Raw genomic sequence first — 26,946 nt, forward strand, 5'->3', positions numbered from 1 at the left:
CTACATTGAAATATTGGGGGCTGGTTCCCCCAATACCGTCACATTCAGTCTATGTGAGCCTTTATAGGTGAAGTGGGTTTCTTGAAGGCACCATATATTTGGGTCTTATTTCTTTATCCATTCAGCCACTGTGTGTCTTTTAATTTGAGAATTGAGCCCATTTACATTAAGTGTTATTACTGATAAATAAGGACTTACTACTGCCATGTTGTTGCTTGGTTTCTGGTTGTTTTATAGCTCCCCTATCTCTCTTTCTTTCCTTCTTTCTCTTCTTTTGTGGGTAATTTTTTTCTGGTAGTATGTTGGTTTTTTAGTTTTTAGTGAGTATAATAGGTTTCTGCATGGTGATTACCATGAGGCTTACACAAATATCTTACAGTTATCCCAGGTTAGTTTAAACTGAAAATGACTTAACTTTGATTGCAAAGAAAAGTATTGAAACAAACTACACTTTGACACCACCCCCCAAAACACACACGTTTTGACTTTTTTGATGTTTTAATCTATATCTTTTTATATTGCCTATACTTTAACCAATTGCTGTATTGTTGCTTTTAATAATTCTTTTTAGTCTTTATATTTACGATACAAGTGGTTTACTTACCACAATTACAGTACTAAAGTATTCTCAATTTGCCTGTTTTCCTTTGCCAGTGAGTTTTATACTTTCAGATGTTTTCTTGTTACATGTTAACATCCATTTCTTTCAGATTGAAGAACTCTCTTTAGTATCCTTATAAGTCAGATCTGGTGTTGATGAATTCTCTAAGTTTTGTTTGTCTGGAAATGTCTTTTTTTTTTTTTTTAATATTTGAGGGATGGCGTTGCTGGGCACAGTATTCTTAGTTGGCAGAGTATCTCTGTCAGCACTTTGAATATAACATCCCACTCTCTCCCGACCTTCAACATATTTGTTGAACAATCTGCTGATATCTGTATTGGGACTGTGTGAATGTAATATGTTTCTTTTCTCTTGCTGTTTTGAGTATCCTTTCTTTGTCTTTGATTTTTGATAATTTGACTATAATGTGCCTGGGAAAATTTCTCTTTTCTTAAATTATACTTTAAGTTCTGGGGTACATGTGCAGAATGTAGAGGTTTGTTACATAGGTATACATGTGCCATGGTGGTTTGCTGCACCCATCATCTACGTTAGGTATTTTTCCTAATGCTATCCCTCTCCCTACCCCAAACCCCGACAGGCCCCATTTTATGATGTTCCCCTCCCTGTGTCCATGTGTTCTCATTGTTCACCTCCCACTTATGAGTGAGAACATGCAGTGTTTGGTTTTCTGTTCTTGTGTTAGTTTGCTGAGAATGATGGTTTCCAGCTTCATCCATGTCCCTGCAAAGGACATAAACTCATCCTTTTTTACGGCTGCATAGTATTCCATGGTATATATGTGCCACATTTTCTTTATCCAGTCTATCACTGATGGGCATTTGGGTTGGTTCCAAGTCTTTGCTATTATGAACAGTGCCACAATAAATGTACGTGTGCATATGTCTTTATAGCAGAACAATTTATAATCTTTTCGATATATACCCAGTAATGGGATTGCTGCGTCAAATGTTATTTCTAGTTCTAGATCCTTGAGGAATTGCCACACTGTCTTCCACAATGGTTGAACTAATTTACACTCCCACCAACAGCGTAAAAGCATTCCTATTTCTCCACATCCTCTCCAGCATCTGTTGTTTCCTGACTTTTTAATGATCACCATTCTAACTGGCATGAGATGGTATCTCATTGTGGCTTTGATTTGCATTTCTCTAATGAACAGTGATAATGAGCATTTTTTCATATGTTTGTTGGGGGCATAAATGTCTTTTTTTGAGAAGTGTCTGTTCATATCCTTCACCCACTTTTTGATGGGACTGTTTGTTTTTTTTTTCTTGTAAATTTGTTTAAGTTCTTTGTAGATTCTGGATATTAGCCCTGTGTCAGATGGGTAGATTGCAAAAATTTTCTCCCAATCTGTAGGTTGCCTGTTCACTCTGATGATAGTTTCTTTTGCTGTGCAGAAGCTCTTTAGTTTAATTAGATCCCATTTGTCAATTTTGGCTTTTGTTGCCATTGCTTTTGGTGTTTTAGTCATGAAGTCCTTGCCCATGCCTCTGTCCTGAATGGTATGGTCTAGGTTTTCTTCTAGGTTTTTTATGGTTTTAGGTCTTACATTTAAGTCTTTAATCCATCTTGAGTTAATTTTTGTATAAGGTGTAAGGAAGGGATCCAGTTTCAGCTTTCCACATATGGCTAGCCAGTTTTCCCAACACCATTTATTAAATAGAGAATCCTTTCCCCATTTCTTGTTTTTGTCAGGTTTGTCAAATATCAGATGGTTGTAGCTGTGTGGTGTTATTTCTGAGGACTCTGTTCTGTTCCATTGGTCTATATATCTGTTTTGGTACCCATATCATGCTGTTGTGGTTACTGGAGCCTTGTAGTATAGTTTGAAGTCAGGTAGCGTGATGCCTCCAGCTTTGTTCTTTTTGCTTAGGATTGTCTTGGCTATGTGGGCTCTTTTTTGGTTCCATGTGAAATTTAAAGTAGTTTTTTTTCCCAATTCTGTGTAGAAAGTCAATGGTAGCTTGATGGGGATAGCATTGAATATAAAACTTACTTTGGGCAGTATGGCCATTTTCACAATATGAATTCTTCCTATCCATGAGCATGGAATGTTTCTCCATTTGTTTGTGTCCTCTCATATTTCCTTGAGCAGTGGTTTGTAGTTCTCCTTGAAGAGGTCCTTCATATCCCTTGTAAGTTGTATTCCTAGGTATTTTATTCTCCTTGTAGCAATAGTGAATGGGACTTCACTCATGATTTGGCTCTCTGTTTGTCTGTCATTGGTGTACAGGGATGCTTGTGATTTTTTCACATTGATTTTTTATCCTGAGACTTTGCTGAAGTTGCTTATTAGCTTAAGGAGGTTTTGGGCTGAGACGATGGGGTTTTCTAAATATACAGTCATGTCATCTGGAAACAGACAATTTGACTTCCTCTTTTCATAACTGAATACCCTTTATTTCTTTCTGTTGCCTGATTGCCCTGGCCAGAACTTCAAATACTATGTTGAATAGGAGTGATGAGAGAGGGCATCCTTGTCTTGTACTGGTTTTAAAAGGGAATGCTTCCAGTTTTTGCCATTCAGTATGATATTGGCTATGGGTTTGTCATAAATAGCTCTTATTATTTTGAGATACGTTCCATCAATACCTAGTTTATTGAGAGTTTTTAGCATGAAGGGCTGTTGAATTTTGTTGAATGCCTTTTCTGCATCTATTGAGATAATCATGTGGTTTTTGTCATTGGTTCTGTTTATGTGATGGATTACATTTATTGATTTGCATATGTTGAACTAGCCTTGCATCCCAGGGATGAAGCTGACTTGATGATGGTGGATAAGCTTTTTGACATGCTGCTGGATTCTGTTTGCCAGTATTTTATTGAGGATTTTCACCTCAATGTTTATCAGGGATATTGGCCTAAAATTTTCTTTTCTTGTTGCGTCTCTGCCAGGATTTGGTATCAAGATGACGCTGGCCCCATAAAATGGGTTAGGGACGATTCCCTCTTTTTCTGTTGTTTGGAATAGTTTCAGAAGTAATGGTAGCAGCTCCTCTTTGTACCTCTGATAGAATTTGGCTGTGAATCCATCTGGCCCTGGACTTTTTTTGTTGGTAGGCTATTAATTACTGCCTCAATTTCAGAACTTTTTATTAGTCTATTCAGGGATTCGATTTCTTTTTGGTTTAGTCTTGGGACAGTGTATGTGTCCAGCAATTCATTTAACCTTTTTTCAAGGTTCTTAGCTTCTTTGCATTGGGTTAGAACATGCTCCTTTAGCTCAGAGGAGTTTGTTATTACCCACTTTCTGAAGCCTACTTCTGCCAATTCATCAAACTCATTCTCTGTCCAATTTTGCTCCCTTGCTGGCAAGAAGTTTTGATCCTTTGGAGGAGAAGAGGTGTTCTGGTTTTTGGAGTTTTCAGCCTTTCTGTGCCGGTTTCTCCCCATCTTCATGGATTTATCTACCTTTGGTCTTTGATGTTTTGAACTTCAGATGGGGTCTCTGAGTGGAAGTCCTTTTTGTTGATGTTGCTACTATTCCTTTCTGTTTGTTAGTTTTCCTTCTAATAGTCAGGCCCCTCTGCTGCAGGTCTGCTAGAGTTTGCTGCAGGTCTACTCCAGACCATGTTTGCCTGGGTATCACCAGCAGAGGCTGCAGACCAGCAAAGATTGCTGCCTGTTCCTTCCTCTGGAAGCTTCCTCCCAAAGTGACACCCACCAGATGCCAAGCGAGAGCTCTCCTGTATGAGGTGTCTGTCGGCCCCTACTGGGAGATGTCTCCCAGTCAGGATACACAGGGGTCAGGGACCCAATTGAGGAGGCAGTCTGATCCTTATCATAGTGTGAATGCTGTGCTGGGAGATCTGCTGCTCTATTAAGAGGTGTCGGGCACAGACACTTAAGTCTGCGGAAGCTGCACCCACAGCCGCTCCTTCCCCCAGGTGCTCTGTCCCAGGGAGATGGGGATTTTATCTATAAGTCCCTGACTGAGGCTGCTGCCTTTTTTTCAGAGATGCCCTGCCTAGTAAGGCAGTCTGGCTGCAGCAGCCTTGCTGAGCTGCAGTGGGCTCTGCCCAGTTCAAACTTCCCAGCAGCTTTGTTTACACTGTGAGGGTAAAACTGCCTACTCAGGTCTCAGCAATGGTAGATGCCCCTCCCCCCACCAAGCTCCAGTATCCCAGGTCAACCTCAGACTGCTGTGCTGCAGCGAGAATTTCAAGCCAGTGGATCTTAGCTTGCTGGTCACTGTGGGGGTGGGACCTGCTAAGCCAGGCCCCAGAGGGAATCTCCTGGTCTGCTGGTTGCGAAGACAATGGGAAAAGTGCAGTATCTGGGCCAGAGTGCACTGTTCCTCCAGGTACAGTCTCTCATGGCTTCCCTTGGCTAGGAATGGGTAATCCCCGAACCCCTTGGCTTCCAGGTGAGGTGATGCCCCACCATGCTTTGGCTTGCCCCTCCATGGGCTGCACCTACTGTCCAAACAGTCCCAATGAGATGAACCAGGTACCTCAGCTGCAAATGCAGAAATCATCCACCTTCTGCATCGATCTTGCTGGGAGCTGCAGATTGGAGCTGTTCCTATTCGGCCGTCTTGCCAGCAAGTCCAGAAAATTCCTCTTTTGTTTGAATTTGACTGATGAATTTGGAAAGACCTCTGAGTTTTCTGTGTCTGAATGCTACTGTCTTTCTCCAGATTTAGAAAAATTTCAGCCATTATTTTCATAAATACGCTTTCTAGGTCTTTTCCTTTCTTGTCTCCTTCGGTAATTCCAATTATGTAATGGTGTCCCATAATTCTTGTAGGCTTTCTTTACTCTTTTTAATTATTTTTCTCTTTTTGCTCTTCTAATTGGGTAATTTCATACATTCTGTCTTCAAGCTTGCTAATTCTTTTCCCTGTTTGGTCAAGTCTCCAACTGAAGCTTTCTAGTGAATTTTTCAGTTCAGTTATTGTATTGTTAATTTCTAGCATTTTTATTTCGTTTAAAAAAAATTTTTTTTGGTCAAATTTCTCATTTTGTTCCTAGATTGTTTTCTGAATTTCATTTAGTTTTTAATCTGTATTTTTTTTGTGATTCCCTGAACTTCCTTAAGTGGATTGTTCTGAATTGTCTGTCAGATATTTTATAAATATTCATTTCTTCTGGATCCATTGCTGGAGCTTTGTTGGTTTCTTTTGGTGGCGTCATATTTCCCTGAGTTTTCACAATCATTGCATCTTTACATTGATGCTTGTGCATTTGAGGAGACAGCCACCTCTTTTAGTTTTTGCAGCTGTTCTTTGCCGATGTTAGAACTTTACTTCCTAATATTAGAATGTAAACATTTGCTTGTTGTTGCTTCCTATTCTGTGGAGGACTTAGATTGAGCACCAGAATTAAAACATCGCACTAGAACTCACTCATTGGCAAGTCATTGTTTCTTGGTCTAGAAGACTTATAGTGAGTACAGAACTTCAGTGCTATTCTGGAAATAAATTGCTGCCCTGCCTTTGTTTCCCATCCTAGAGAACACTTATATAGTAGGCACTGGAGCATAAATGATGCCTTGAAACTATATTGCTCTCCTGCTGTTGTTTGTTCTGGGGAAGACTTAAGTGGGCATCAGAACTTATTCCCAACCTTTTAGTTGTTTCTGGGCCAGAGGATGGCTCCACATGAGTATCTGGGCTTTGTGAAAAATTTTACTAGGGATTTGGGCCTTCCCATGGATGGTGCCCCCTATGGTGTTATGGCACCATCCAGTGTCTTCAATGTTGTGTCCCCACTGATTAGAGCACTGAGCTGCTAAGACCCATATGCCTGTCGATGTGATCATTGCCCTGCTTTGTCCCCAGTTCACCCCAGTTTGTTCAGCCCTCCTGGCACTCCCAGTAGTTCTCATGGGAAGAGACTAGAGTGGGCTTCCTATGAAGATACCTGAACTGATGGAGAAATCAAATCTTCACCTCCAGTTTCCTCCTTTCACCTTGGCAACTGTGGGTTGGTCATAGCTTCTCTTGATTCTGTGGGTCCAGGGGGTTTCTCCACTTCTCCCTAGAGTTCTGGTGTATACAGGTTGGTATTTTTGTCTTTGAATTGTTTCTTGTTGTATTTGTGTGGAGGGAATGATGCCAGGGGGTTTTGTATTCCACCATCTTGCTGAAGTCACTCTGACAAAATCAAAAGCTGTTTTATGTGTAGCCAAGGAGGCCCTCTGGCTCTTACATTTGGCCTTTACTCGCTGATTAATTTACTCTCAGTCTTTCATTGTTTTTCTCCAAAGCACTGATTGACCCTAGCAATGGCCTTTATGTTCTATATTTCTTATCCTCTTTTTCTGTCTCTAAAATGCCTCACACATTGTACCTGTCAGTAAATTACCTTACATCAGTATAACATCTCAGTTCATCATGGTAACATTTTTAATAATTGCATGCTACTACATGTCAGGGTCTACCAGTAACTACCAGGTGTGATGGGATCATCATTGCCAGCTGCCTGCAAGTGGTCTAGCTCCAAAACCTCATTTTAGAGTCTGCTGTCTCAGACTGCTTCTGGCACTAACTGTTACTAGGCAGGTTTCCCAAGCAGCAGACTCTGATAGAAGATTTGTTGATAGGTGCATTAGGGCATGCTCACGGGAGTGAAGGAAATAGGATTTTTGGAAAAAGAAAATTCAAGCTGTGATGCAATCAATAAAGATCTCAGCCTATCCTATGATCCATTCTGGAGCTATGATAGCTCTGCAAAGCTGTCCAGAATTGGGGCAAGGGAGATGGGCCTTTATACCTTTACACTGACCTGTCATTGGAGGAGGGCTGTTACCAGGAAGGGGGGTTGGCCTTAAACAATAGTGCTCACTTCAGCTGAGGGAACATGCCAGAGAAGGGATCAGCTGGCAACAGTATGTTGCCAACACTCCTGGAAGCTGGAAGAATGAGAGCTTCAGTCCTGGAGGCACATATTTGTGCAGCATATTGTGGCATCCATCACATCCATCTTGCCAGAATCCACCCTCTATTTTATTTCCCTGCTTTCCTCAACATAAAGCTTCTACTTCATGATCCAAGGTGGTCTCTGAGAGAAGTGGAGATGATTACTCAATTCTCATGCAGGAAAAACAGAGAAGCTAATATAGATGCAGGTGAGGTTGTAATTTTGTGATGGGAATATGAGGAAGTTCAAGTCCGATGTCTTTCTTTTTTGAGGAGTATGAGTCAAGGTAGTTGGCTGAGATTTGAGGAAGGAAACCTGAGGAGAGAGGTGTTATGAAATGCTCATCTCAGAGAGTGGAGTGGCAGCTTCCTAGAGAACCACAGATGACTGCTGGGCATCACTGACAGACTTTTTGGGATTTGGGGTCATTAATTTAAAAAACGAAACCTGGTAATCCACGTATTCAAACAGCAGAAACCCATTTTAGCTATCTTAAGAACAAAATGGAATTTAGTGGAAGGATTAGATAGTAAGAAGAGGCTGGTCCAGACACCACTACTTTCACATAACAAATGAATGCCAAGAGTACTCACTGGCCTTGCTAGAGTCACAAAACACTCAGACTTCAGGAGAGAGTATCTGCTTGGCAGAGCACGGCCCTTGTGGGAGGGAAAAGAAAGGCTCTGGCAAGAAAGCGGTTCATCTTTCTGAGCAAGGCTACACAATGGGAGATTCTCTTAAAGGCAAAATTTTAGTGCTGCTGGTTGGTGACAGATGTGGGGACTGGGGATACAGAAAGCAAACCCTAGCAATTCCCCACAACAAGCTCCCAGCAGTCTATCGTCTATAGTCAGGCATATCCATAGCTCACTTTCCCTAATTTAGCATGTCAAAGAAGAAAAGTAAGGACACCAAACACAGGAACAAATGATCAATAACACGATTTTTCTGTTTAGGTACATTTTCATAAGTGCTTACAGAGAGCTTTATGGAGAAATCCAACAATATATGTCAAAAGCCATTTAAAAGTACATACCATTTGACCTAGCTGTCTAAAAATGGAGAAAAGGAGCAAAGTGTTTTTATGTTCTTTCGATTTGGTTTAGGGGTGGTCATCTTTATATTTAAATCTTCAAGGATTAAAAAAAAGTCACAAATGAAGATATTTTTGTTATGCCCCACAGTAAGAAAATCACCTTTAGCACTGACCTGTGGTAATCGGCCAACTATGCTTTGTGTTAATTCATTTTTATTTTTAAACAGGGCAGAATTTGCTTTAGGAGGTACTTTCCTTTTAGCAGGTCTGTTCATCGAGATCACACTGTGTGATCTATACCTTACCATTTTATCCACCTTATAAACGGCAAATGGTGAGGATGATGAGAATGTGGATACACTGAGCAGAGTATACCAGAAAAAAAAAAAATCCACTGACTAATAGTTGGTGACAAACATGATTAGAATATACTACATGGTTTCCTGTTAATTCTACCGTTTCAGCGTCTGCTATGTGTCCTTACTGGAACTGGCCCAGGGAAGGTGGAAGACACAAAGACAAAATAGATACAGTTTCTAGTCTAATGATTTCATAATTTAGTGGAAAGAACCTGTTCTTTTTCAGAGGACCTCAGCTGTTGGGCTCCTCTTTCCTTTGGCTTTGCCTATGCGCGTGATGCCTAGAACTTTAGCAGCCATGTTGTGGTAGTGAGGCTGCAGCCATGAGAACAAAAAGTCCTGTAAGAATGAATAAGCAGAAATATAGAAAGAGTCTGGCTCCCTGATGACATTATTCAGCTGCTTGCATCAACACTGAGGCCACTGACCCTTTATGAAAACAACAAATGTCATTATGATTAAGAATAGGTCTTCACATTTATGCAGCCAAAAAACACATGAAAAAATGCTCACCATCACTGGCCATCAGAGAAATGCAAATCAAAACCACAATGAGATACCATCTCACACCAGTTAGAATGGCAATCATTAAAAAGTCAGGAAACAACAGGTGCTGGAGAGGATGTGGAGAAATAGGAACACTTTTACACTGTTGGTGGGACTGTAAACTAGTTCAACCCTTGTGGAAGTCAGTGTGGCGATTCCTCAGGGATCTAGAACTAGAAATTCCATTCGACCCAGCCATCCCATTACTGGGTATATACCCAAAGGACTATAAATCATGCTGCTATAAAGACACATGCACACGTATGTTTATTGCGGCATTATTCACAATAGCAAAGACTTGGAACCAACCCAAATGTCCAACAATGATAGACTGGATTAAGAAAATGTGGCACATATACACCATGGAATACTATGCAGCCATAAAAAATGATGAGTTCACATCCTTTGTAGGGACATGGATGAAATTAGAAATCATCATTCTCAGTAAACTATCGCAAGAACAAAAAACCAAACACCGCATATTCTCACTCATAGGTGGGAATTGAACAATGAGAACACATGGACACAGGAAGGGGAACATCACACTCTGGGGACTGTTGTGGGGTGGGGGGAGGGGGGAGGGATAGCATTGGGAGATATACCTAATGCTAGATGACGAGTTGGTGGGAGCAGCGCACCAGCATGGCACATGTATACATATGTAACTTACCTGCACATTGCGCACATGTACCATAAAACCTAAAGTATAATAATAATAATAATGATAATAAAAGAAAAAAAAAAAAAAAAAAGAATAGGTCTTCATTTTCTTACAGCTCAAAGTGTTCCTCAGGGTTACACATGAAATACTGGAAGGCTAGAAATTTTTAAATCTGAGGATCTAGTTTAAAATTTTACATTACATTTAACTTTTCCCAATAGTAACTTGCAAACGTTTTAAATCATTTCCTCCAACTCCCATGACACCATTTTTGTTGCAGAAAGCCTCTTTCTCATGTGGGTACATTATATCCGAAAAGATAATGAGGGTGGTGCTTTTCCTTTGATAAGTTCAGTATTCCCACTGATCTGCAGGGATACATTCAAGTGGATGCTTGAAACAAACGATAGTACCTGTATTAGTTAGGGCTCTCTAAAGGGATAGAACTAATAGGATTGATGTGTATATATAGAAAGGGAAGTTTATTAAGGAGTATTGACTCACACCATCACAAGGTGAGGTCCCACAATAGGCCGTCTGCAAGCTGAGGAGCAAGGAAGCCAGTCCAAGTCCCAAAGCTGAAGAACTTGGAGTCCGATGTTCGAGGGCAGGAAGTATCCAGCGTAGGAGAAAGACGTAGGCCAGAAGACTAAACCATTCTAGTCTCTCCATGTTCTTCTGCCTGCTTTTATTCTGGCCTCACTGGCAGCTGATGAGATGGTGCCCACCCAGGTTGGGGGTGGGTCTGCCTTTCTCAGTTCACTGACTCAAACGTCAATCTCCTTTGGCAATACCCTCACAGACACACCCAGGAACAATACTTTGCATCTTTCAATCCAATCAAGTTGACACTCAATATTAACCACCACAGTACCAAATCCTGTTTACACTGTTTTTTCCTATACATACCTAATGTAAAGTTTAATTAATAAATTAAGCAAGCAAAATATTAACAATAATAACTACTAATAAAATAGAACAATATACCGTAATAAAAGTTATGTGAATGTGGGCTGGGCGTGGTGGCTCATGCCTGTAATCCCAGCACTTTGGGAGGCTGAGGCAGGTGGATCACCTGAGGTCAGGCGTTTGAGACCAGCCTGGCCAACATGGTGAAATCCTGCCTCTACTAAAAATAGAAAAAATTAGCCGGGCACAGTGGTGGGCACCTGTAATCCCAGTCACTCGGGAAGCTGAGGCAGGAGAATCGCTTGAACCCAGGAGACGGAGGTTGCAGTGACCTGAGATGGTGCCACTGCACTCCAGCCTAGGCGACAAAGAGAGACTCCATCTCAAATAAATAAACTAAACTAAAATAAAATAAAATAGAATAAAATAAAGTTATGTGACTATGGTCTCTCTTTCTCTCTCAAAATATCTTACTGCACTATAATCATCAATCTCCAGACCACAGGTGACCATGGATAATTGAAACAAAAACTACGAATAAGGGGAGGAAATATCAGTAAGGGTAAAACAAATCTAGCCAGAAGGCAAAGTTGGAGATCTTTCTCTCTGCTATTAGGTAGATAGATATATTTTCAGCACTATCCTCAGAATAAATTAATTAAAAGACTATGCTAAATGTTTCCAAGTCTGGTTCTGAAATAACTCCTTCAATTAGAGGTTATTTTTAGCTTCCTTTTTCTAAACTTAAATGAAGAACTTTTACATTTTTCTGGCGTTTCAGGCTATTCTGTTTCTATAGCTGCCATTTAAAGGTAGATCAGAAGAGAGGTAGATGGAGATTGAAATTCCTAATTTCCCTTCCTCTTTTTGGTTTTCAAATTAATGAGTTGTGTATGACTGGGTGCGTGGGAAAGCATGCACAGGCCAGTGTCTTCCTTGGTTGTGTGATATCGCACATTTGCCCATGTCATGCGGCAGGCTAGAGCCTGCATAATTTTCCATTAGTGATCTGATTTGGCCCATGTGAACTTCACCTCCTACCCACATTCATAGTGGCTTTTGCTTGGGAAGGCTTTGCATTTTCTTCACGATTGGAGGTCACGATACTAAAATATCTGTAGGAAAATAAAGTAATGGGCCTGCTAATATGTTTAATGGCTTTAATAGCATTGAAAACTAATATGCTTAATGCTCATTTCATTCATAGTTGCCCTTGGCATGATGGAAGGCAAGACTGTGCATTTATGCGAGGCAAAAAATGGCCCAAATGTCACTGTGAGTGTGATGCAGGAGAGTGAGAGAGAAATGTTATGGCAGCATTATGAAATCTCAACTCCAATCCAACTTCACAGGAAATAATTACATTAGGTGAGAAAAGAGGCAGCCAACCAGGAGGCTGGTGCTAGCTTAAAGGAATTTGGTTCATTTGTTGAAAAGCAGAAATTCTGAAAGCCTGTGCTGAGTGAATTATCTTGCGAGCAATAATAGCGTAGAAAGAGGAAGTTCTGAGACATGACAAATTCTGAATTGGGGAGATCACCTTTTCTTTCACAGCTTTCTTCCTAGTTCTATGGTTACATTATGTGCTGTGTTCTAGAGCTTTCTAACCTTGCCCTCTTTGGTCTGTATCGCATTCCTTAGGGCACTATTTGTCGTAGGTAAGTGGATTAATAAATTCAGGTCACTACATCAGTATGTGGTGAACTGGCCCTACACAAAGATGTTTTAGATGAGGCTCTCTACAGAAAAACCTCAAGGGTCATCAGCAATTGGGAATCTCAGTAGTACTGTGGTCCTGGCAGGGCTCTCAAGCATTTGCCCATGCCATCTGGACATGGGGCTGGTGCTGGAGAGACAGCACTAACATTCTGAACTGTGAAGATAAAATTTGCTGGGACGATGAACCTCTTTAGTAGATTCCACTGCCTCAGCTTTCCAAGGGCCATAGGAGAGGACAGTATTAGTCTTTCCTCTTCCCTCAGGGGCCCAAACACCACCAGGGGCCTAGACAGGAGAGGGGGCTACAAAAGAGGAAGTCCTCAGAATTAGAAGCAAGCTGTGGGTGCCATGAAGCCCTTTCCTCACTGATAGTGAACATCCATGCGGACACGCAATGGCCAATGACTGGGTCTAGAGACATTGACTTGCTCACCAAGTGCCAGCATCTAAAGTGGCTATGACTCCTCGCAATGGTCTTACTCGGTGATATGGTTTGGCTGTGTCCCCACCCAAACCTCATCTTGAATTGTAGCTCCCATAATTCCCACATGTCGTGGGAGAGACATGGTGGGATGTAATTGAATCATGGGGGCAGGTCTTTCCAGTGCTGTTCTCGTGATAGTGCATAAGTCTCATGAGATCTGATGGTGTTATAAAGGGGAGTTCCTTTGCACACGTTCTCTTGCCTGCTACCATGTAAGACATGCCTTTGCTTCTACTTTGCCTTCCGCCATGATTGTGAGGCCTCCCCAAGCCATGTGGAACTGTGAGTCCATTAAACCTCTCTCCTTTATAAATTACCCAATGTCTGGTATGCATTTATTAGCAGCATGAGAATGGACTAATACACTCAGCCTTGCAAGGTCCTGCCTTTCCCATTAACTCATACAGGGGCTTGTGATGCTTACTGCAGAGGAGAACTTTTAAACAATATCTCCTTAGGATAAGTAACAGTAATGTGACCATTGGGATTTTTGAAAAATTCCATTTTAAGCCAAGGCATATAGGGCATAATGCTTTACTATTCTAAATTTTCACCACAATTTTAGTGTAGCCATAGCATCTAAGCATTTGTGTTTACTAACAGCTGCTCACCCCCAGGTCTTAAACAAAGCATTCTGTATGAGTTCAAATTTTTGAGGATCCTTAGGACTTTACTTGTTGACAGGCAATTCAGTAATTTTAAAGGTTAAGGGGCTGGGCACGGTGGCTCATGCCTGTTATCCCAGCACTTTGGGAGGCTGAGGCAGCAGATTGCTTGAGGTCAGGAGTTTGAGACCAGCTTGGCCAACATGGTGAAACCCCATCTCTACTAAAAAGACAAAAAAACAGTGGGGCATGGTGGTGCACGCCTGTAGTCCTAGCTACTCAGGAGGCTGAGGCAGGAGAATTGCTTGAACTCGGGAGGCAGAGGTTACAGTGAGCCAACATAGCACCACTGCCTGGGTGACAGAGCAAGACTCAGTCTCCAAAAAAAGAGTTAAGGAATAAAGAAAATGACAGTGAGTCTTCTTAATTGTTCTGGATAATCTGAAGACAGCCCAGCTACCAAAGCATCCTGAAGCCCAGTTATTTTATTGATTGCCCCACCTCACCTAAATAATTGATTTTATAATTTACATTTGATTCCATCATATTTGAGCTTTTCCCCTGGAACAAATTTATGAGGTAAACTCTCCCAGATGAAAATAAAATTTCATTTACCAACTTTGACTTCTAAATGGTTTATTGATACTCTTCATTCATCTCTCAATTTAGAAGAGGTATTTAAAAGGAAAGATAAATATAAATTACAGCATGGATAATATTCTTTTCTTTCAGCAATTACTAAGTGGCATTTCATTTTGTTGACATCTAGGAAAGAAGTCATCCCTCAAATTGCAATTTAGTAATACTCCTCCCTTTCTTGAAATGAAGGAGCAGCTCAAATTTGGCTTAATGGTCCCTATTTTCTGGCCCCTATAGTTACTAATTCACATGTTTGAGGTTATAGTTGCATAGACCAAAAATTTAGACAGGAATTCTCCATGATCAAAAATATGTAATTTAGTGGAAGGTTCAGAGCCACGTTAAGGGCAGCAGTTGTTTCTTTAGGTATCAAACACAAGCACCCTGTTTAGCAATGCCATAACAAAGCATAAGCAGTTCAAGTGGAAAGATGAATGGGTAAAACTTTACCAGTCAAACTAAATTTTTAAAAGAATCTTTTAAAAAGGTGCTGAGTGTGGTGGCTCATGCCTGTAATCCCAGCACTTTGGAAGACTAAGGCGGTAGGATCACTTGAGTCCCAGAGTTTGAGACCAGACTGAGCAACATAGACCCCATTGTTACAAAAAAAAAAAAAAAATTAGTCAAGTGTTGTGGCACATATCTGTAGTCGGGAGTCTAAAGCTGGAGGATCACTTTGGCCCAGGAGTTCAAGGCTTCAGTAAGCTGTGATTGCACCACTGCACTCCAGCCTGGACAAGAGAACACGACCCTGTCTCAAAAAAAAAAAAAAAGTATGTGGAAGTACTATGTGTCCAATATTTCATTCTCTCAACTACCATTTGAAATAGGCATTGGTAATTCCATTTTACAGGCGAGAAAACAAGACTCAGATTGTTTAAGTAACAATCTGAGTCCTTCCCAAGGACACAGAATCGTGAATGGTAGGTCTGGAACTGAAGTTCTAGCAAGCTCAAGCTCACTATCTTCCCCCTACATGATGTGTCTGTGCATAGGAACAACTATAGTAAAATCATCCAAGACAACTATCTCTTTGTCATGAATATATTATTAAATTAAGGGCAGAAAAGTTATCAGCAGCTTCTACTTGAAGAGAATCTGCTTTGCCTGATCCGTCCTTCATCTCTATTCTTCTGTCTTCTCTCCTTTACCTTGCCTTCACCATGTAAGACATGTGTCTGTGGCTTAGAATCAGGTTCTTGCCGGAAGACAATATCCTTGGCCAAAGAATTTACACCAAAATATTAACAGTGGTTGTGTCCGAAATAGGGTAAATTTATTCCTTCTTGCTATATTTGTATATTTCATAATAAAAGTACACTTGTAAAAATAAGGTCTTAAATGTACATTTCTAAATTTATCTTCTTAAAAAATTTTAAAATTGACAAAAATTGTATACATTATGGGGTACGACATGATGTTTTGATATATGTGTACATTGTAGAATGGCTGAATCAAGCTGTTGAACATATCCATTTCCTCACATATTTATCATTTTTTGGTGGTGAAAGTGTTCACTTTTCAAGTATGCAATGCATTGTTATTAGCTACAGTCACCATGTTGCACAATAGATCTCTTGAACTTATTCCTCCTAACTGAAATTTTATATCCTCTTACCAACATCTCCTTGATTCCCCCTCTAATGTTTTAAGTTAAAGCTATGTCTTTAACATGGGAAAATAAAGAATTAAATGAACTATTGCCATATAACAATATTTTGGGGAAATCCACCAGCTATAAAAGCCCAACTTATAAACATCCCAAAATGCCAACAATCAGAATGAATTTAGCTGTCATCACTTGCTTGACTTAATTTTCTTCACAGTTTTTTTACTGTGCTTCCATGTGTCTTATGGGGACATGTGACCGATACTAGGTCACTTGTCCTCATGCCTCATTCTCTAGGAATCAAGGGCTTGTCTTGCTTAATCTTGCTGGCTTTGGCCTTCCTAATCTTCCCAGTCCTTCATCTGCCGCCAAGGTTTCCCCAGGACAGCGATGGTTTGACTTTGTTTATTCCTGCTATTACACATCGGGCCAGATTATGCTCAGGAGCTACAGAATTGTTTATTTAAACACACACATGCGCGTGCACACACACGTGTGTACACACACGCGCGTGCACACACACGTGTGTACACACACGCACACACAAGCACACACAGGCTCACGTGCACACAAGCACACACGTGGACACACACACACAGGCACATGTGAACGTACACACATGTGCACAAGCACACATGCGTGCATGGACACACATCACGCACACACACGCTCGCACACACACACATTTTTTCTATTAGAAAAGTAACATTTTGGAAACCTCAGGGAAAAATATTGATAAACCAAAGGATAAAAACAATGCCACACTGAATTTCACACCGAGCTGTCTTTGTGGATATCCTTTCATTATTTTGCCTATTCGTGTGTGTGTTCCTGTGTGCATGTGTACATGTGCACATGTGATCATAAAAAACTGGACAGAATTCTCTGTTATTAAAAAGTCCCAATTTAAAATAGAATAGTTTGGTCTAAGTTTAAAATTACATTTTAAGATATGGCTTATTATATATACCATGTTTGCTTTAAAGATGACCTCTCTACAGCTTATGCTAACTCTCCAGTAGCTTCCATAAAATACTAAAAACTAGTTCTGCCTCTCCTAAAGGAAGGTAATTTTATTTTCTTAAACTCATTTTAATGCCTAAAATAAGAGCTTCCTCCCTCTCCCCCAATATGGTCACTATCTTCAGGACATACTAAATCAGGAAGCTTCTCAATTCTTTCCTCCTCTACTAGTTCCTCTTTTTGGAAGAAGTTACTTTCTTAACTGGACAGATGGGAGAGTCCAACAGGCTCTGAACTGAGCCAAAGCAGAAGTGGAATCCAACACCAGGTTGCAGGTCCACAGCTCTACCTCCTCCCATTTCACCTTCCCTCATGATGAGCTCAGCAGGAAGGGCCTCTCCTGACTGAAGCTCCCCAGCCGCATTGTCTGTGGCTGCGAGGGGAAGTCAGATTCAGCTGGGGGAGAAGAAGGAAGCCTCACTCTCCCCCTAACCCTTTGGCACTCTGTGACCTCCCATCTGTCTCCTGTTTACACAGCAAACTGATTAGAACCCAGAGGAGAGCAAGAGTATGATTAGTCAGCTCTCCAAATCTCAAGAATGGTCCCTATAGAATACGCTCTGTATGCTGTAATATGCAGATATGTGCTCCATGTGTGGTGTGTTAAGTATACATTGTAGATTACACTTACATTGTAATGTACTTGTACATTAAATTACAACTAGATTTTTATAAATTGCACAGGGAAGTTTCAACTTCCTTTAGGGCTCCGTAATTAAGCTTCCTAGAATAGCTTAGAAAACAAATTTGCAATTATGTCAAAGCTAACCTATAACTTTAGTATAAAATTTAGCAAAATATATGCTGGGTAAAGAGCCATTGAAATATACTTTAAAACCACCAACCACTCTCACTTAGGTGAGAGCAACAGGGTAAATTTCATTTACTTAGAAGTTAGTTTTGTTGTTTTTTAGTTTAGGGCCTGGCTAAGGCTCCTACATTCCCTCTGCATTCTTTATACCTCAGGTCTGTAAATACCACGAGATGCTCCCCACATGCAACTGTCCAGAAGCATGTCATCCCATTCTCAGTCTCAAATGGACTTTGTTCTTTTCAAATGAAGAGAGGTCTTACCTGAGGCAGAACTGTGGCCACTCCTGGGATTTAGACACTTCTGGTTACGTCTGGTGGGCAGGTAGGATGAGATGATTAAAGCCTATTTCCAGAGGCTAAGGAGGTTCCTAGGAGGTAATTCATCCTAAGGGAAGAAGGAACCGGGCACAACCAGCTTGATACTGCTATACAGCCTTCACGGTCAACGGTGGGGAGGAATTTGGAGCACAGTGTTGTGCCAGTTTCACAGATCTGTCATCAGTACACAAGACTCTACATCTGGGTTCTAGGAAGAGAAAGGGCTGTAAGTCATAATTGGAGGATTTATTTATTTATTTAGGCTAACATTGGGATATACTCGCTTTGCTTGGGTAATTCCCTAAAGGAATGTGATATGAGAGATAGGGAAGGGGACAGTGGCCAGCAGACAGTGTTGGGACCTGGAAGCTTCCCAGGCATCGCTGGCGGCAGCTGCAGCTGTGGTCCTAGGCAGAGGTCTGTGCCTACAGCAGCACTACCCAGAAGGAGACCACCAGGTCTGGAGGGTGTGGTGGGCCCTGCAGAATCTGGATGGGGCTCTCCTGAGGCAGCATCAGGGGTGATATCCTGCAGGGGCAGGGCCAGGGCCAGCAGAGCAGTCTGCTCCCAGGGACCCTGGGGTTAAGGGATGGAATGCTTATTAATTATACTCTAAATCTGGACTTCTGGGCTCAAACTGCCAGAAGCCCAGACAGGATGGAGGGATAAGAAAAGGAAACAGGAAATACTCAGAATTAAAGAAAAAATAGAGGTGCTAAAAGACCTTCTTACTGACACAGGTATCAAAATGGATAGATGGAAGATGACCTGAAACCTGGCCAGACACATTTCTAAGCACATGTGAAATGCATATGGGGAACCCTCAAGAGGAGGCTTTTGGTAGCTGGGGACCCACATGAATAGGTAGATTCTTGTTTCACTACAACAGGAATTATATCAAAGTGAAACAAAACTTGAAAACAGAAACATCTATACTGGCCTAGCAAAGTGGAGACAGGAGAGGGAGGGAGAGAAATTGTCAAGGATTAAATTATGTTTGCAATCTCAAAACACATTCTGCAGCAGATCCTGGGAGTCTATGTGTCCATTTATGTAATTTAGAGTGTTTTGTTCAACCATGATTTTGCAGGTTGGGCAGAGGTGGGGTGGGAGACTGATATTCATTGTTGCACAAGATGTTTTCAAATGACAGAAATTAATTGCTGTTCATTCCATCTCAGGTTATACTATTTTCGTAGGATAACCTGAATTCATCTTAGTGATGCATCTTCAATGGGACTGAGGTATGTGTGCTTAGAATAAACTAAGAGCAGGAATTGCAGTGTTAGAAGGACTTGTGGTTTGCTCGTTTGGATTACCTTCCAGAAATAAAAATAATATATAAAACTCCAGCTGCCCCTTAGCACTAATTACATTAAGTTTAAGCATTACCCAGTAATATATAAATAAAAATGCCACATTATTTTTATGGAAAGTAATTTAAAGCCCCATAAATGGAGTCATATTTATCTGTGATTCTCATTGCTGTTAAGACCCCATCTGTACCTCCTTCATTTCAGGGAAACCTGAAGCTCCTTCAGAAATAAAAAGGGTAACTTCCTGGTCCCAGTAACCTTTATAACTAGGATACTTTACTTTTTTTCTAAAATCTTACTTAGGGCTGGGCACGGTGGCTCACGCCTGTAATCCCAGCAATTTGGGAGGCCGAGGCAGGCAGATCGCTTAAGGTCAGGAGTTCAAGACTAGCCTGGCCAACATGGCAAAACCCCATCTCTACTAAAAACACAAAAATTAGCTGGGCATGGTGGTGGGTGCCTGTAATCTTAGCTATTCAGGAGGCTGAGTCAGGAGAATTGCTTGAACCTCGGAGGCAGAGGTTGTAGTCACCTGAGATAGCACCACTGCACTCCAGCCTGGGTGACAGAGCAAGACTCCATCTCAAAAAATAAATGTATAATAAAATAAAATCTTAGAGTTTGAGGATGCAGAATTTAATTTTAATGTTATCAGGGCAATGTTTTTTTTTTTTATCTTGGGGTTACTTAGCTTAAATACTTTTCCTTTTTAATTATTAGTGACAGTATGAGATCCTAGGTAGATATTGTAGAATCTCATCAAGGTATCTCTGACTCTCAAAAAGTCATTTTTGAGAAGGTTGAGAGAGACGAAAGGACAACATAGACGAACTCATCTTTTTTTTTTAAACAGCTTTATTAAGGTATAATTGATTTACAAAAAACCCTGAACATTTAGTGTATACAATTTGATGGGTTTGGACATAGGCACACACCTGTCTATAACCACAATCAAGGAAATAAACATATCCATCACTTACAAAGCTTTTTTGTATGTTCCTTTGTGTGTGTATGTTACTTAATAACAAGTAATTATTTTGTAAAATGTCTCTTAAAAATGACCTATAAACACATTCAGCTCTCAATAATTCTGCCTCTCTCACAAAAATAATCTTCCTGTAGATTTTAGAATTTTTTGTTGTACACACTGTACAATAATCTTAGTTGATGAGGAAGTATAAATGCCAAAGATTAATCCTCAATTTAAATAATTTCTTACTTTTGGAAACTCCATTGAAACTGAGCAAATATCTGTTTAAAAGAGTACGAATTATATTTAAATATTCAACATACTAATATGAAAATAGAAGTCTTTCAAAAATACGTGAGCAGCTTTCTTCTTAGTCAATTTTTTTTCCTCCTGGCTACTATAAAATGTGACTAATAAGTCAATAGCACCTTTCCTAAAAGGTTATAACCAAAAAATATAATCTTTGTTTCTGCCGAACATGAACTGTTTGAGTTTCTTGATGACAAGTCATGCCAATTTCACCTCTACTCAAAAGAGACAGAGCTCCATTCCTCACAGAGTCAGAAACTATTCCACGTTAAACACAACTTACATTAGAAGGCCTTGTGGCAATGATACTTAAAATAACATCATTTAAAAGAGATCTTTAATTCAGAAAACAAAGATTTAAAACAAACAAACAACAACAACAAAAAAACCAAGCCCGCTGAGATGTAGAGCTACAGCAAAATTGTCACATGTCCCTACTGGAATATTAGTAATACTAGCATTAAGGCATCTTAATATTAGTCTCCTCTCAATAATTTTTTTTTTTTTTTTTTGAGATGAAGTCTGGTTCTGTCACCCAGGCTGGAGTGCAGGGGTGCCATCTCCGCTCACTGCAACCTCCACCTCCCGGGTTCAAGTGATTCTCTCATCTCAGCCTCCCGAATAGCTGGGACTAGAGGCACCCACCCACCACGTCTGGCTAATTTTTGTATTTTTGGTAGATACAGGGTCTCACCATGTTGGCCAGGCTGGTCTTGAACTCCTGATCGCAGTTGATCCCCACCCCTCGGCCTCCCAAAGTGCTGGGATTACAGGCGTAAGCCACCACGCCTGGCCCTCTCAGTAATTTAGATGTTAGTTTGCCAATCTGCCAGTCTTCTGGTTCTTTTTTTTTTTTTTTTTTGAGACGGAGTCTCACTCTGTCACCCAGGCTAGAGTGCAGTGGCGTGACCTCGGCTCACTGCAAGCTCCGCCTCCCGGGTTCACGCCATTCTCCTGCCTCAGCCTCCCCAGCAGCTGCTTGTTCTTTTGCCTCTCTTTTACCTTTGGTTTCCCTCCTTCCAAACGCAAGGCCCATTGGAGCATCCACTACAAGGAGGATATAGCAATTGGAAATGAAACTTGAATTTGTCAGCTTCAGCAGTTTGCAACTCTAATTCAAAGAGCTGAATTTAAAATGTTGATAGATTTAGGACCGTTTTTATGCACTTCCATGATTTGTACCGTTCCCGGTGAATTTTCTCTTTGTGTGATCAATGTGTAGTCCCCTGCACCAAGTGTTAAGAAATGAAACATGCCATTAACTTCATTTTTTTTTTCAAAAGTACATGTAAATCTAATTCTGATAGAAAACTTAAAGGCAGTCGTCACTGGGACTCGATTCTCTATTTATTTCTATCATCCCCAATTGCCAGCCAGGATCCCTTTATGGCTTCTATGGTCTTACACAAGACACAACATTTGGGAAGCTCCACTTCTCTGTGGCCCATTCTGGCCAACCTTGATATTGATTACACTTGCCTAAGGCTTCGTAAGGCCTTGGAAGCTGCACCACAGTTTGAGTGCCACCCCTTAGACAGGAGGGTGCAGTGCTTTGGGATCAGCTGCTGGAGATGGGCATTCCCTCCTGCTCCTCTAAGGTTCTATACCCTCCTTCAGTTGCTAAAAGTAAAAATCTAACTACTGTTCCCTTCTTGTCTAGATTAATCATTCTCTCTCATCCGTTATCTTCTCCTTCACCCCCAAATTTGTTACCTGTCTGTCTTTCTTCTGTCAAAAACTCTCGATTATTTTGTTTTCAAAAACAAAACCCAGAAAGAGAGATTGTCCTCAGGCAACTTCCACTTGACTTTGAAACATATAGTTCCCCAAGAAGGAAATCCCAAAGTCCATCACTCTTCTTGGAAAAATATAAAGAAATAAATAAATGAGAAGAGTCAAATATAATAGATCTCAATAATGATCACTTATGATGTGGTTTATAATTAGATAAACAATAAGAAACATAAAAATGCAAAAGAAAATTTGCAAAGAGTAAGATGATGAATAAAGAACATCAAATGGAGGTGGAAAAAAGTTGGTTTTGGCCATCATTAAAAACTAAGTTGTTTTGATTTAATCTGAGCTCAGATTTTTTTTTTTTTTTTTTTTTTTTTGAGACAGAGTCTTGCTCTGTCACCCAGGCTGGAGTGCAGTGGCATGATCTCTGCTCACTGCAACCTCCACCTCCTGGGTTCAAGCAATTCTCCTGCCTCAGCCTCCTGAGTAGCTGGGATTACAGGCACATGCCACCATGCCCGGCTAATTTTTGTATTTTTAGTAGAGACAGGGTTTCGCCATCTTGGTCAGGCTGGTCTTAAACTCCTGACCTCATGATCCATCCGCCTTGGCCTCCCAAAGTGCTGGGATTACAGCTATGAGCCACTGCGCACGGCCTGAGCTCAGACTGCTGGCAAAGATTGTGTTCATATGATTGCTGGATTCCACACCCCCCAAATCAAAAGAGAATCTCCAGCTTTGATATTTTGGCCTTCAAAAATCAATTCCAGTAACATTCAATGTTCCTTCAAGAGAAGGCATTGATACGGTTTGGCTCTGTGTCCCCACCTAAATCTCATCTGAATTATAACCTCCACATGTTGAGAGAGGGACCTGGTGGGAGATGACTGGATCATGGGGGCAGTTCCCCCATGCTGTTCTCCTGATAGCAAGTGAATTCTCATGAGATCTGATGGTTTTAAAGTGTGGTACTTCCTCACTCTCACTTTCTCCCGCTGCCATGCAAGACGTGCCTTGCTTCATTTCCTGAGGCCTCCCCAGCCATGCAGAACTGTGAGTCAGTTAAAGCTGCTTTCTTTATAAATTACCTACTCTCACGTACTATCTTTACAGCAGTGTGAAAACAGACTAATACAGGCATGTACACCAAATGTCCTTCAAAATCACCAAGTGCAGATTCTTGGACCCTATTTGAGACTGCTCTGTGCCGTATTGATGACTTTGCACTGTTACAGGAGTCTACACACTCAGGCCCAACACATGACCTAATCAGAGCCAAGTATTCTTTCAGTCATTGTCCAATTAAAAATGTCCATCTCACCCAGGTGTAAGGCAGCACTTGGTACCCTGTGCTCTCACTGGCCCTGCCAGTGGCCCAGCCTCTTAGGCCTTAATCCCTAACCCTGATACCTTTCCCCAGGATTTCTCTGTAGCTTGGTGTTTGAAGAGCCAGGCTCTTGTAAACAATTCTCACCCTACGCTTTCTGTGAAAGGGTTGGCAGCAGGGACTGGCAGTGTTGGGGGGTGGGGGACACAGGTTCCTGCCCCCCCTTTGCTGGGCAGATGGTTTACTGGTAACATCAGGCTGGAGCTGACGGGACTTGTTTGGAAGTTGAACTGTTGGGGCAACTGTTTCTGTCCTCATCCATGTGACCAGGCAAAGCCAGCTCAGCAAACAGCCTGGTGCATAAGCTCGCTGCTGTGGCCAAAGATCTGGGCATGAAGGCAGCAGACCCCTCCCCTGTCCAGTTATAAACACATTTATCCAACTTATCTCCGAGGTGGGGGCCCCTGGGGCTCTAATTCCTACAAGTCAAGTGTCTGGCTAGAAAACTTCCGTTGTTGGGACAAAGGAGGGGAAGAGAAGTTCTGAAAATCAATATCAAAGAGTCTCTGGGTGTGTCAGGGATGAGGGTTGCAGCCTCATGTTCCCGTAAGAACAATGGGGCCTAGGACACTGGCACTCGATGGCAGGGCCCTAGTGTGCTGGGCATACTGTGCTGTGTCTGGTGAAATCCAACTTCCCCAGGTCTCCTCACCCCTGCGGAACAGCCTTCCAGGCTGGGCCCCTGCTCTGTCTCCTCATCCTTCTACTTTTTTCAAAAAAACAAATTCCATCTCAGGACTTCCATCCCCTTCTCAGCCTCTGTCACCTCCCCCTCTTTCTGGCTCGCCTCATTTCAAGGGCCTTGTTTGTGTCTGTCCCTGGAAGAGGCTGTGAGGACAGGTGAGTGAGTTGCTTACCTGGCTGGCCCCTGTCTGGCTCCAGGTTGTCTTTCAATAGCTCTGGTTATTGCCGCAAGCATCACTTTGCCACTGTCATCCCTGGGGAAAATCATCCCATCCTGAAAAAATCCAGACAAATTATCCATAGAATGCTTTCTTTAAATATTTAGTCTAGTTTGTCTAATTCATCTTGGGCTGCATGCTAGGTGAAGCTCTTCTCCAGGTCCTCGAGGAGAGCTGACAGCTTTGTTTTCAATATTGCTCTTGGTTCTGAGGGCTCACCTCTGCTCTGCATCCCATTCGACGCACAGCTCCATTTTGTCATTTAGAATTGTTGTTATTCAGTGGTATAAACCTGCGTAACAACCCTCAGCAATCCTAGACAAAGCATTCAAAATTGAGCAGGTCATGACTAGGGAGACCTTAAAAACATCCCAATCAAAACCTGCTGAGAGTGAAAGGGGAGCCACTGATCTCCCTGGGACAAGTGTCTAGCAGAACCATCCTGGGCAAACTGAAACCATCACCGCCTTAGTCAGGACTGAAGCTCTGAGAAGTGCAACCCTGGCCAGTTTCTCTTTATTTTTTAAAAACTGATCTTGACTTTCCGTTAAAACTCCATTTCTACTGATAGTTGAAAAAACTTAATTTTGCCATTTAAGACTAGCTTGATTCAGATTTAAAACATAATCCAGTCTCTCTAGGAACCCACGCTCAGACTCTCGGTGCCCATCTCTCCACCTTCCCTTTTCCTGGTAACATCTGGGTGCTGGTGGACCTTTCCTGAAGATTGTCCATTTCGGTGAGGATCCTTTGGTCTGAGCGCTATTCGGCAGTCACTGCTGTGCCTCTTGACTTTTGGCTGATGGGCAGCCCAGCCCTCTAAGTCATTGGGCACAGGGTCCTGCCCTCAAGGTGTCTGCTGCCCAAATGGCTCCACTGGAGTACCTTCCATTTTGTTTTCAGCATGCTGGAAGCCCAGGGTCACCTGCCCTGCTGCTTAGGCCTCACAGTGTGTCCGGAATTGGTGGGTTCTTGGTCTCACTGACTTTAAGAATGAAGCGGTGGACCCTCGTGGTGAGTGTTACAGTTATTAAAGGCGGCCTGTCCAGAGTTTGTTCCTTCTGATGTTCGGATGTGTTTGGAGTTTCTTCTGGTGGGTTCGTGGTCTCGCTGGCTCAGGAGTGAAGCTGCAGACCTTCGCGGTGAGCGTTACAGCTCTTAAGACAGCGTGTCTAGAATTGTTAGTTCCTCCCGGTGAGTTCGCAGTCTCACTGGCTTCTGGAGGGAAGCTGCAGACCTTCACGGTGAGTGTTACAGCTCATAAAGGCAGTGTGGACCCAAAGAGTGAGCAGCACCAAGATTTATTGCAAACACCAAAAGAACTAAGCTCCCACACTGGGGTAAGGGACCTGCGGATTGCCACTGCTGGCTCCGGCAGCCTGCTTTTATTCTCTTATCTGGCTCCCACCCACATCCTGCTGATTGGTCCATTTTACAGAGAGCCGATTGGTCCATTTTGACAGGGAGCTGATTGGTCCGTTTTGACAGGGTGCTGATTGGTGCATTTACAATCCCTGAGCTAGACACAAAAGTTCTCCATGTCCCCACTAGATTAGCTAGGTACAGAGTATGGACACAAAGGTTCTTCAAGTCCCCACCAGAGTAGCTAGATACAGTGTCAATTGGTGCATTCACAAACCCTGAGCTAGACACAGGGTGCTGATTGGTGTGTTTACAAACCTTGAGCTAGATACTGAGTGCTGATTGGTGTATTTACAATCCTTTAGCTAGACATAAAGGTTCTCCAAGTCCCCACCAGACTCAGGAGCCCAGCTGGCTTCACCCAGTGGATCCCACATCAGGGCCACAGGTGGAGCTGCCTGCCAGTCCCATGCCATGCGCCTGCACTCCTCAGCCGTTGGGTGGTCGTTGGGACTGGGCGCCATGGAGCAGGGGGCAGTGCTCGTCGGGGAGGCTCCGGCCACACAGGAGCCCACGGAGGGGTGGGGAGGCTCAGGCATGGTGGGCTGCAGGTCCCAAGCCCTGCCCCTGGGGGAGGCAGCTAAGGCCCAGCGAGAAATTGAGCACAGTGGCTGCTGGCCCAGGTGCTAAGCCCCTCACTGCCCGGGGCGGCGGGCCAGCCTGCCACTAGGAGTGTGGGGCCCTCCGAGCC

General features: G+C 42.1%; 1 pseudogene; it reads right to left on the reverse strand.

The window, feature by feature from the left end:
• LOC129039136 (small ribosomal subunit protein uS2B-like) overlaps positions 1–19,727 on the reverse strand; it is a 38,720-nt pseudogene extending 18,993 nt beyond the window's left edge.
• Between the last annotated feature and the right edge of the window lie 7,219 nt (positions 19,728–26,946).

Source organism: Pongo pygmaeus, chromosome 5 (genome assembly GCF_028885625.2).
Source record: "Pongo pygmaeus isolate AG05252 chromosome 5, NHGRI_mPonPyg2-v2.0_pri, whole genome shotgun sequence".
Classification (NCBI taxonomy): Eukaryota; Metazoa; Chordata; class Mammalia; order Primates; family Hominidae; genus Pongo; species Pongo pygmaeus.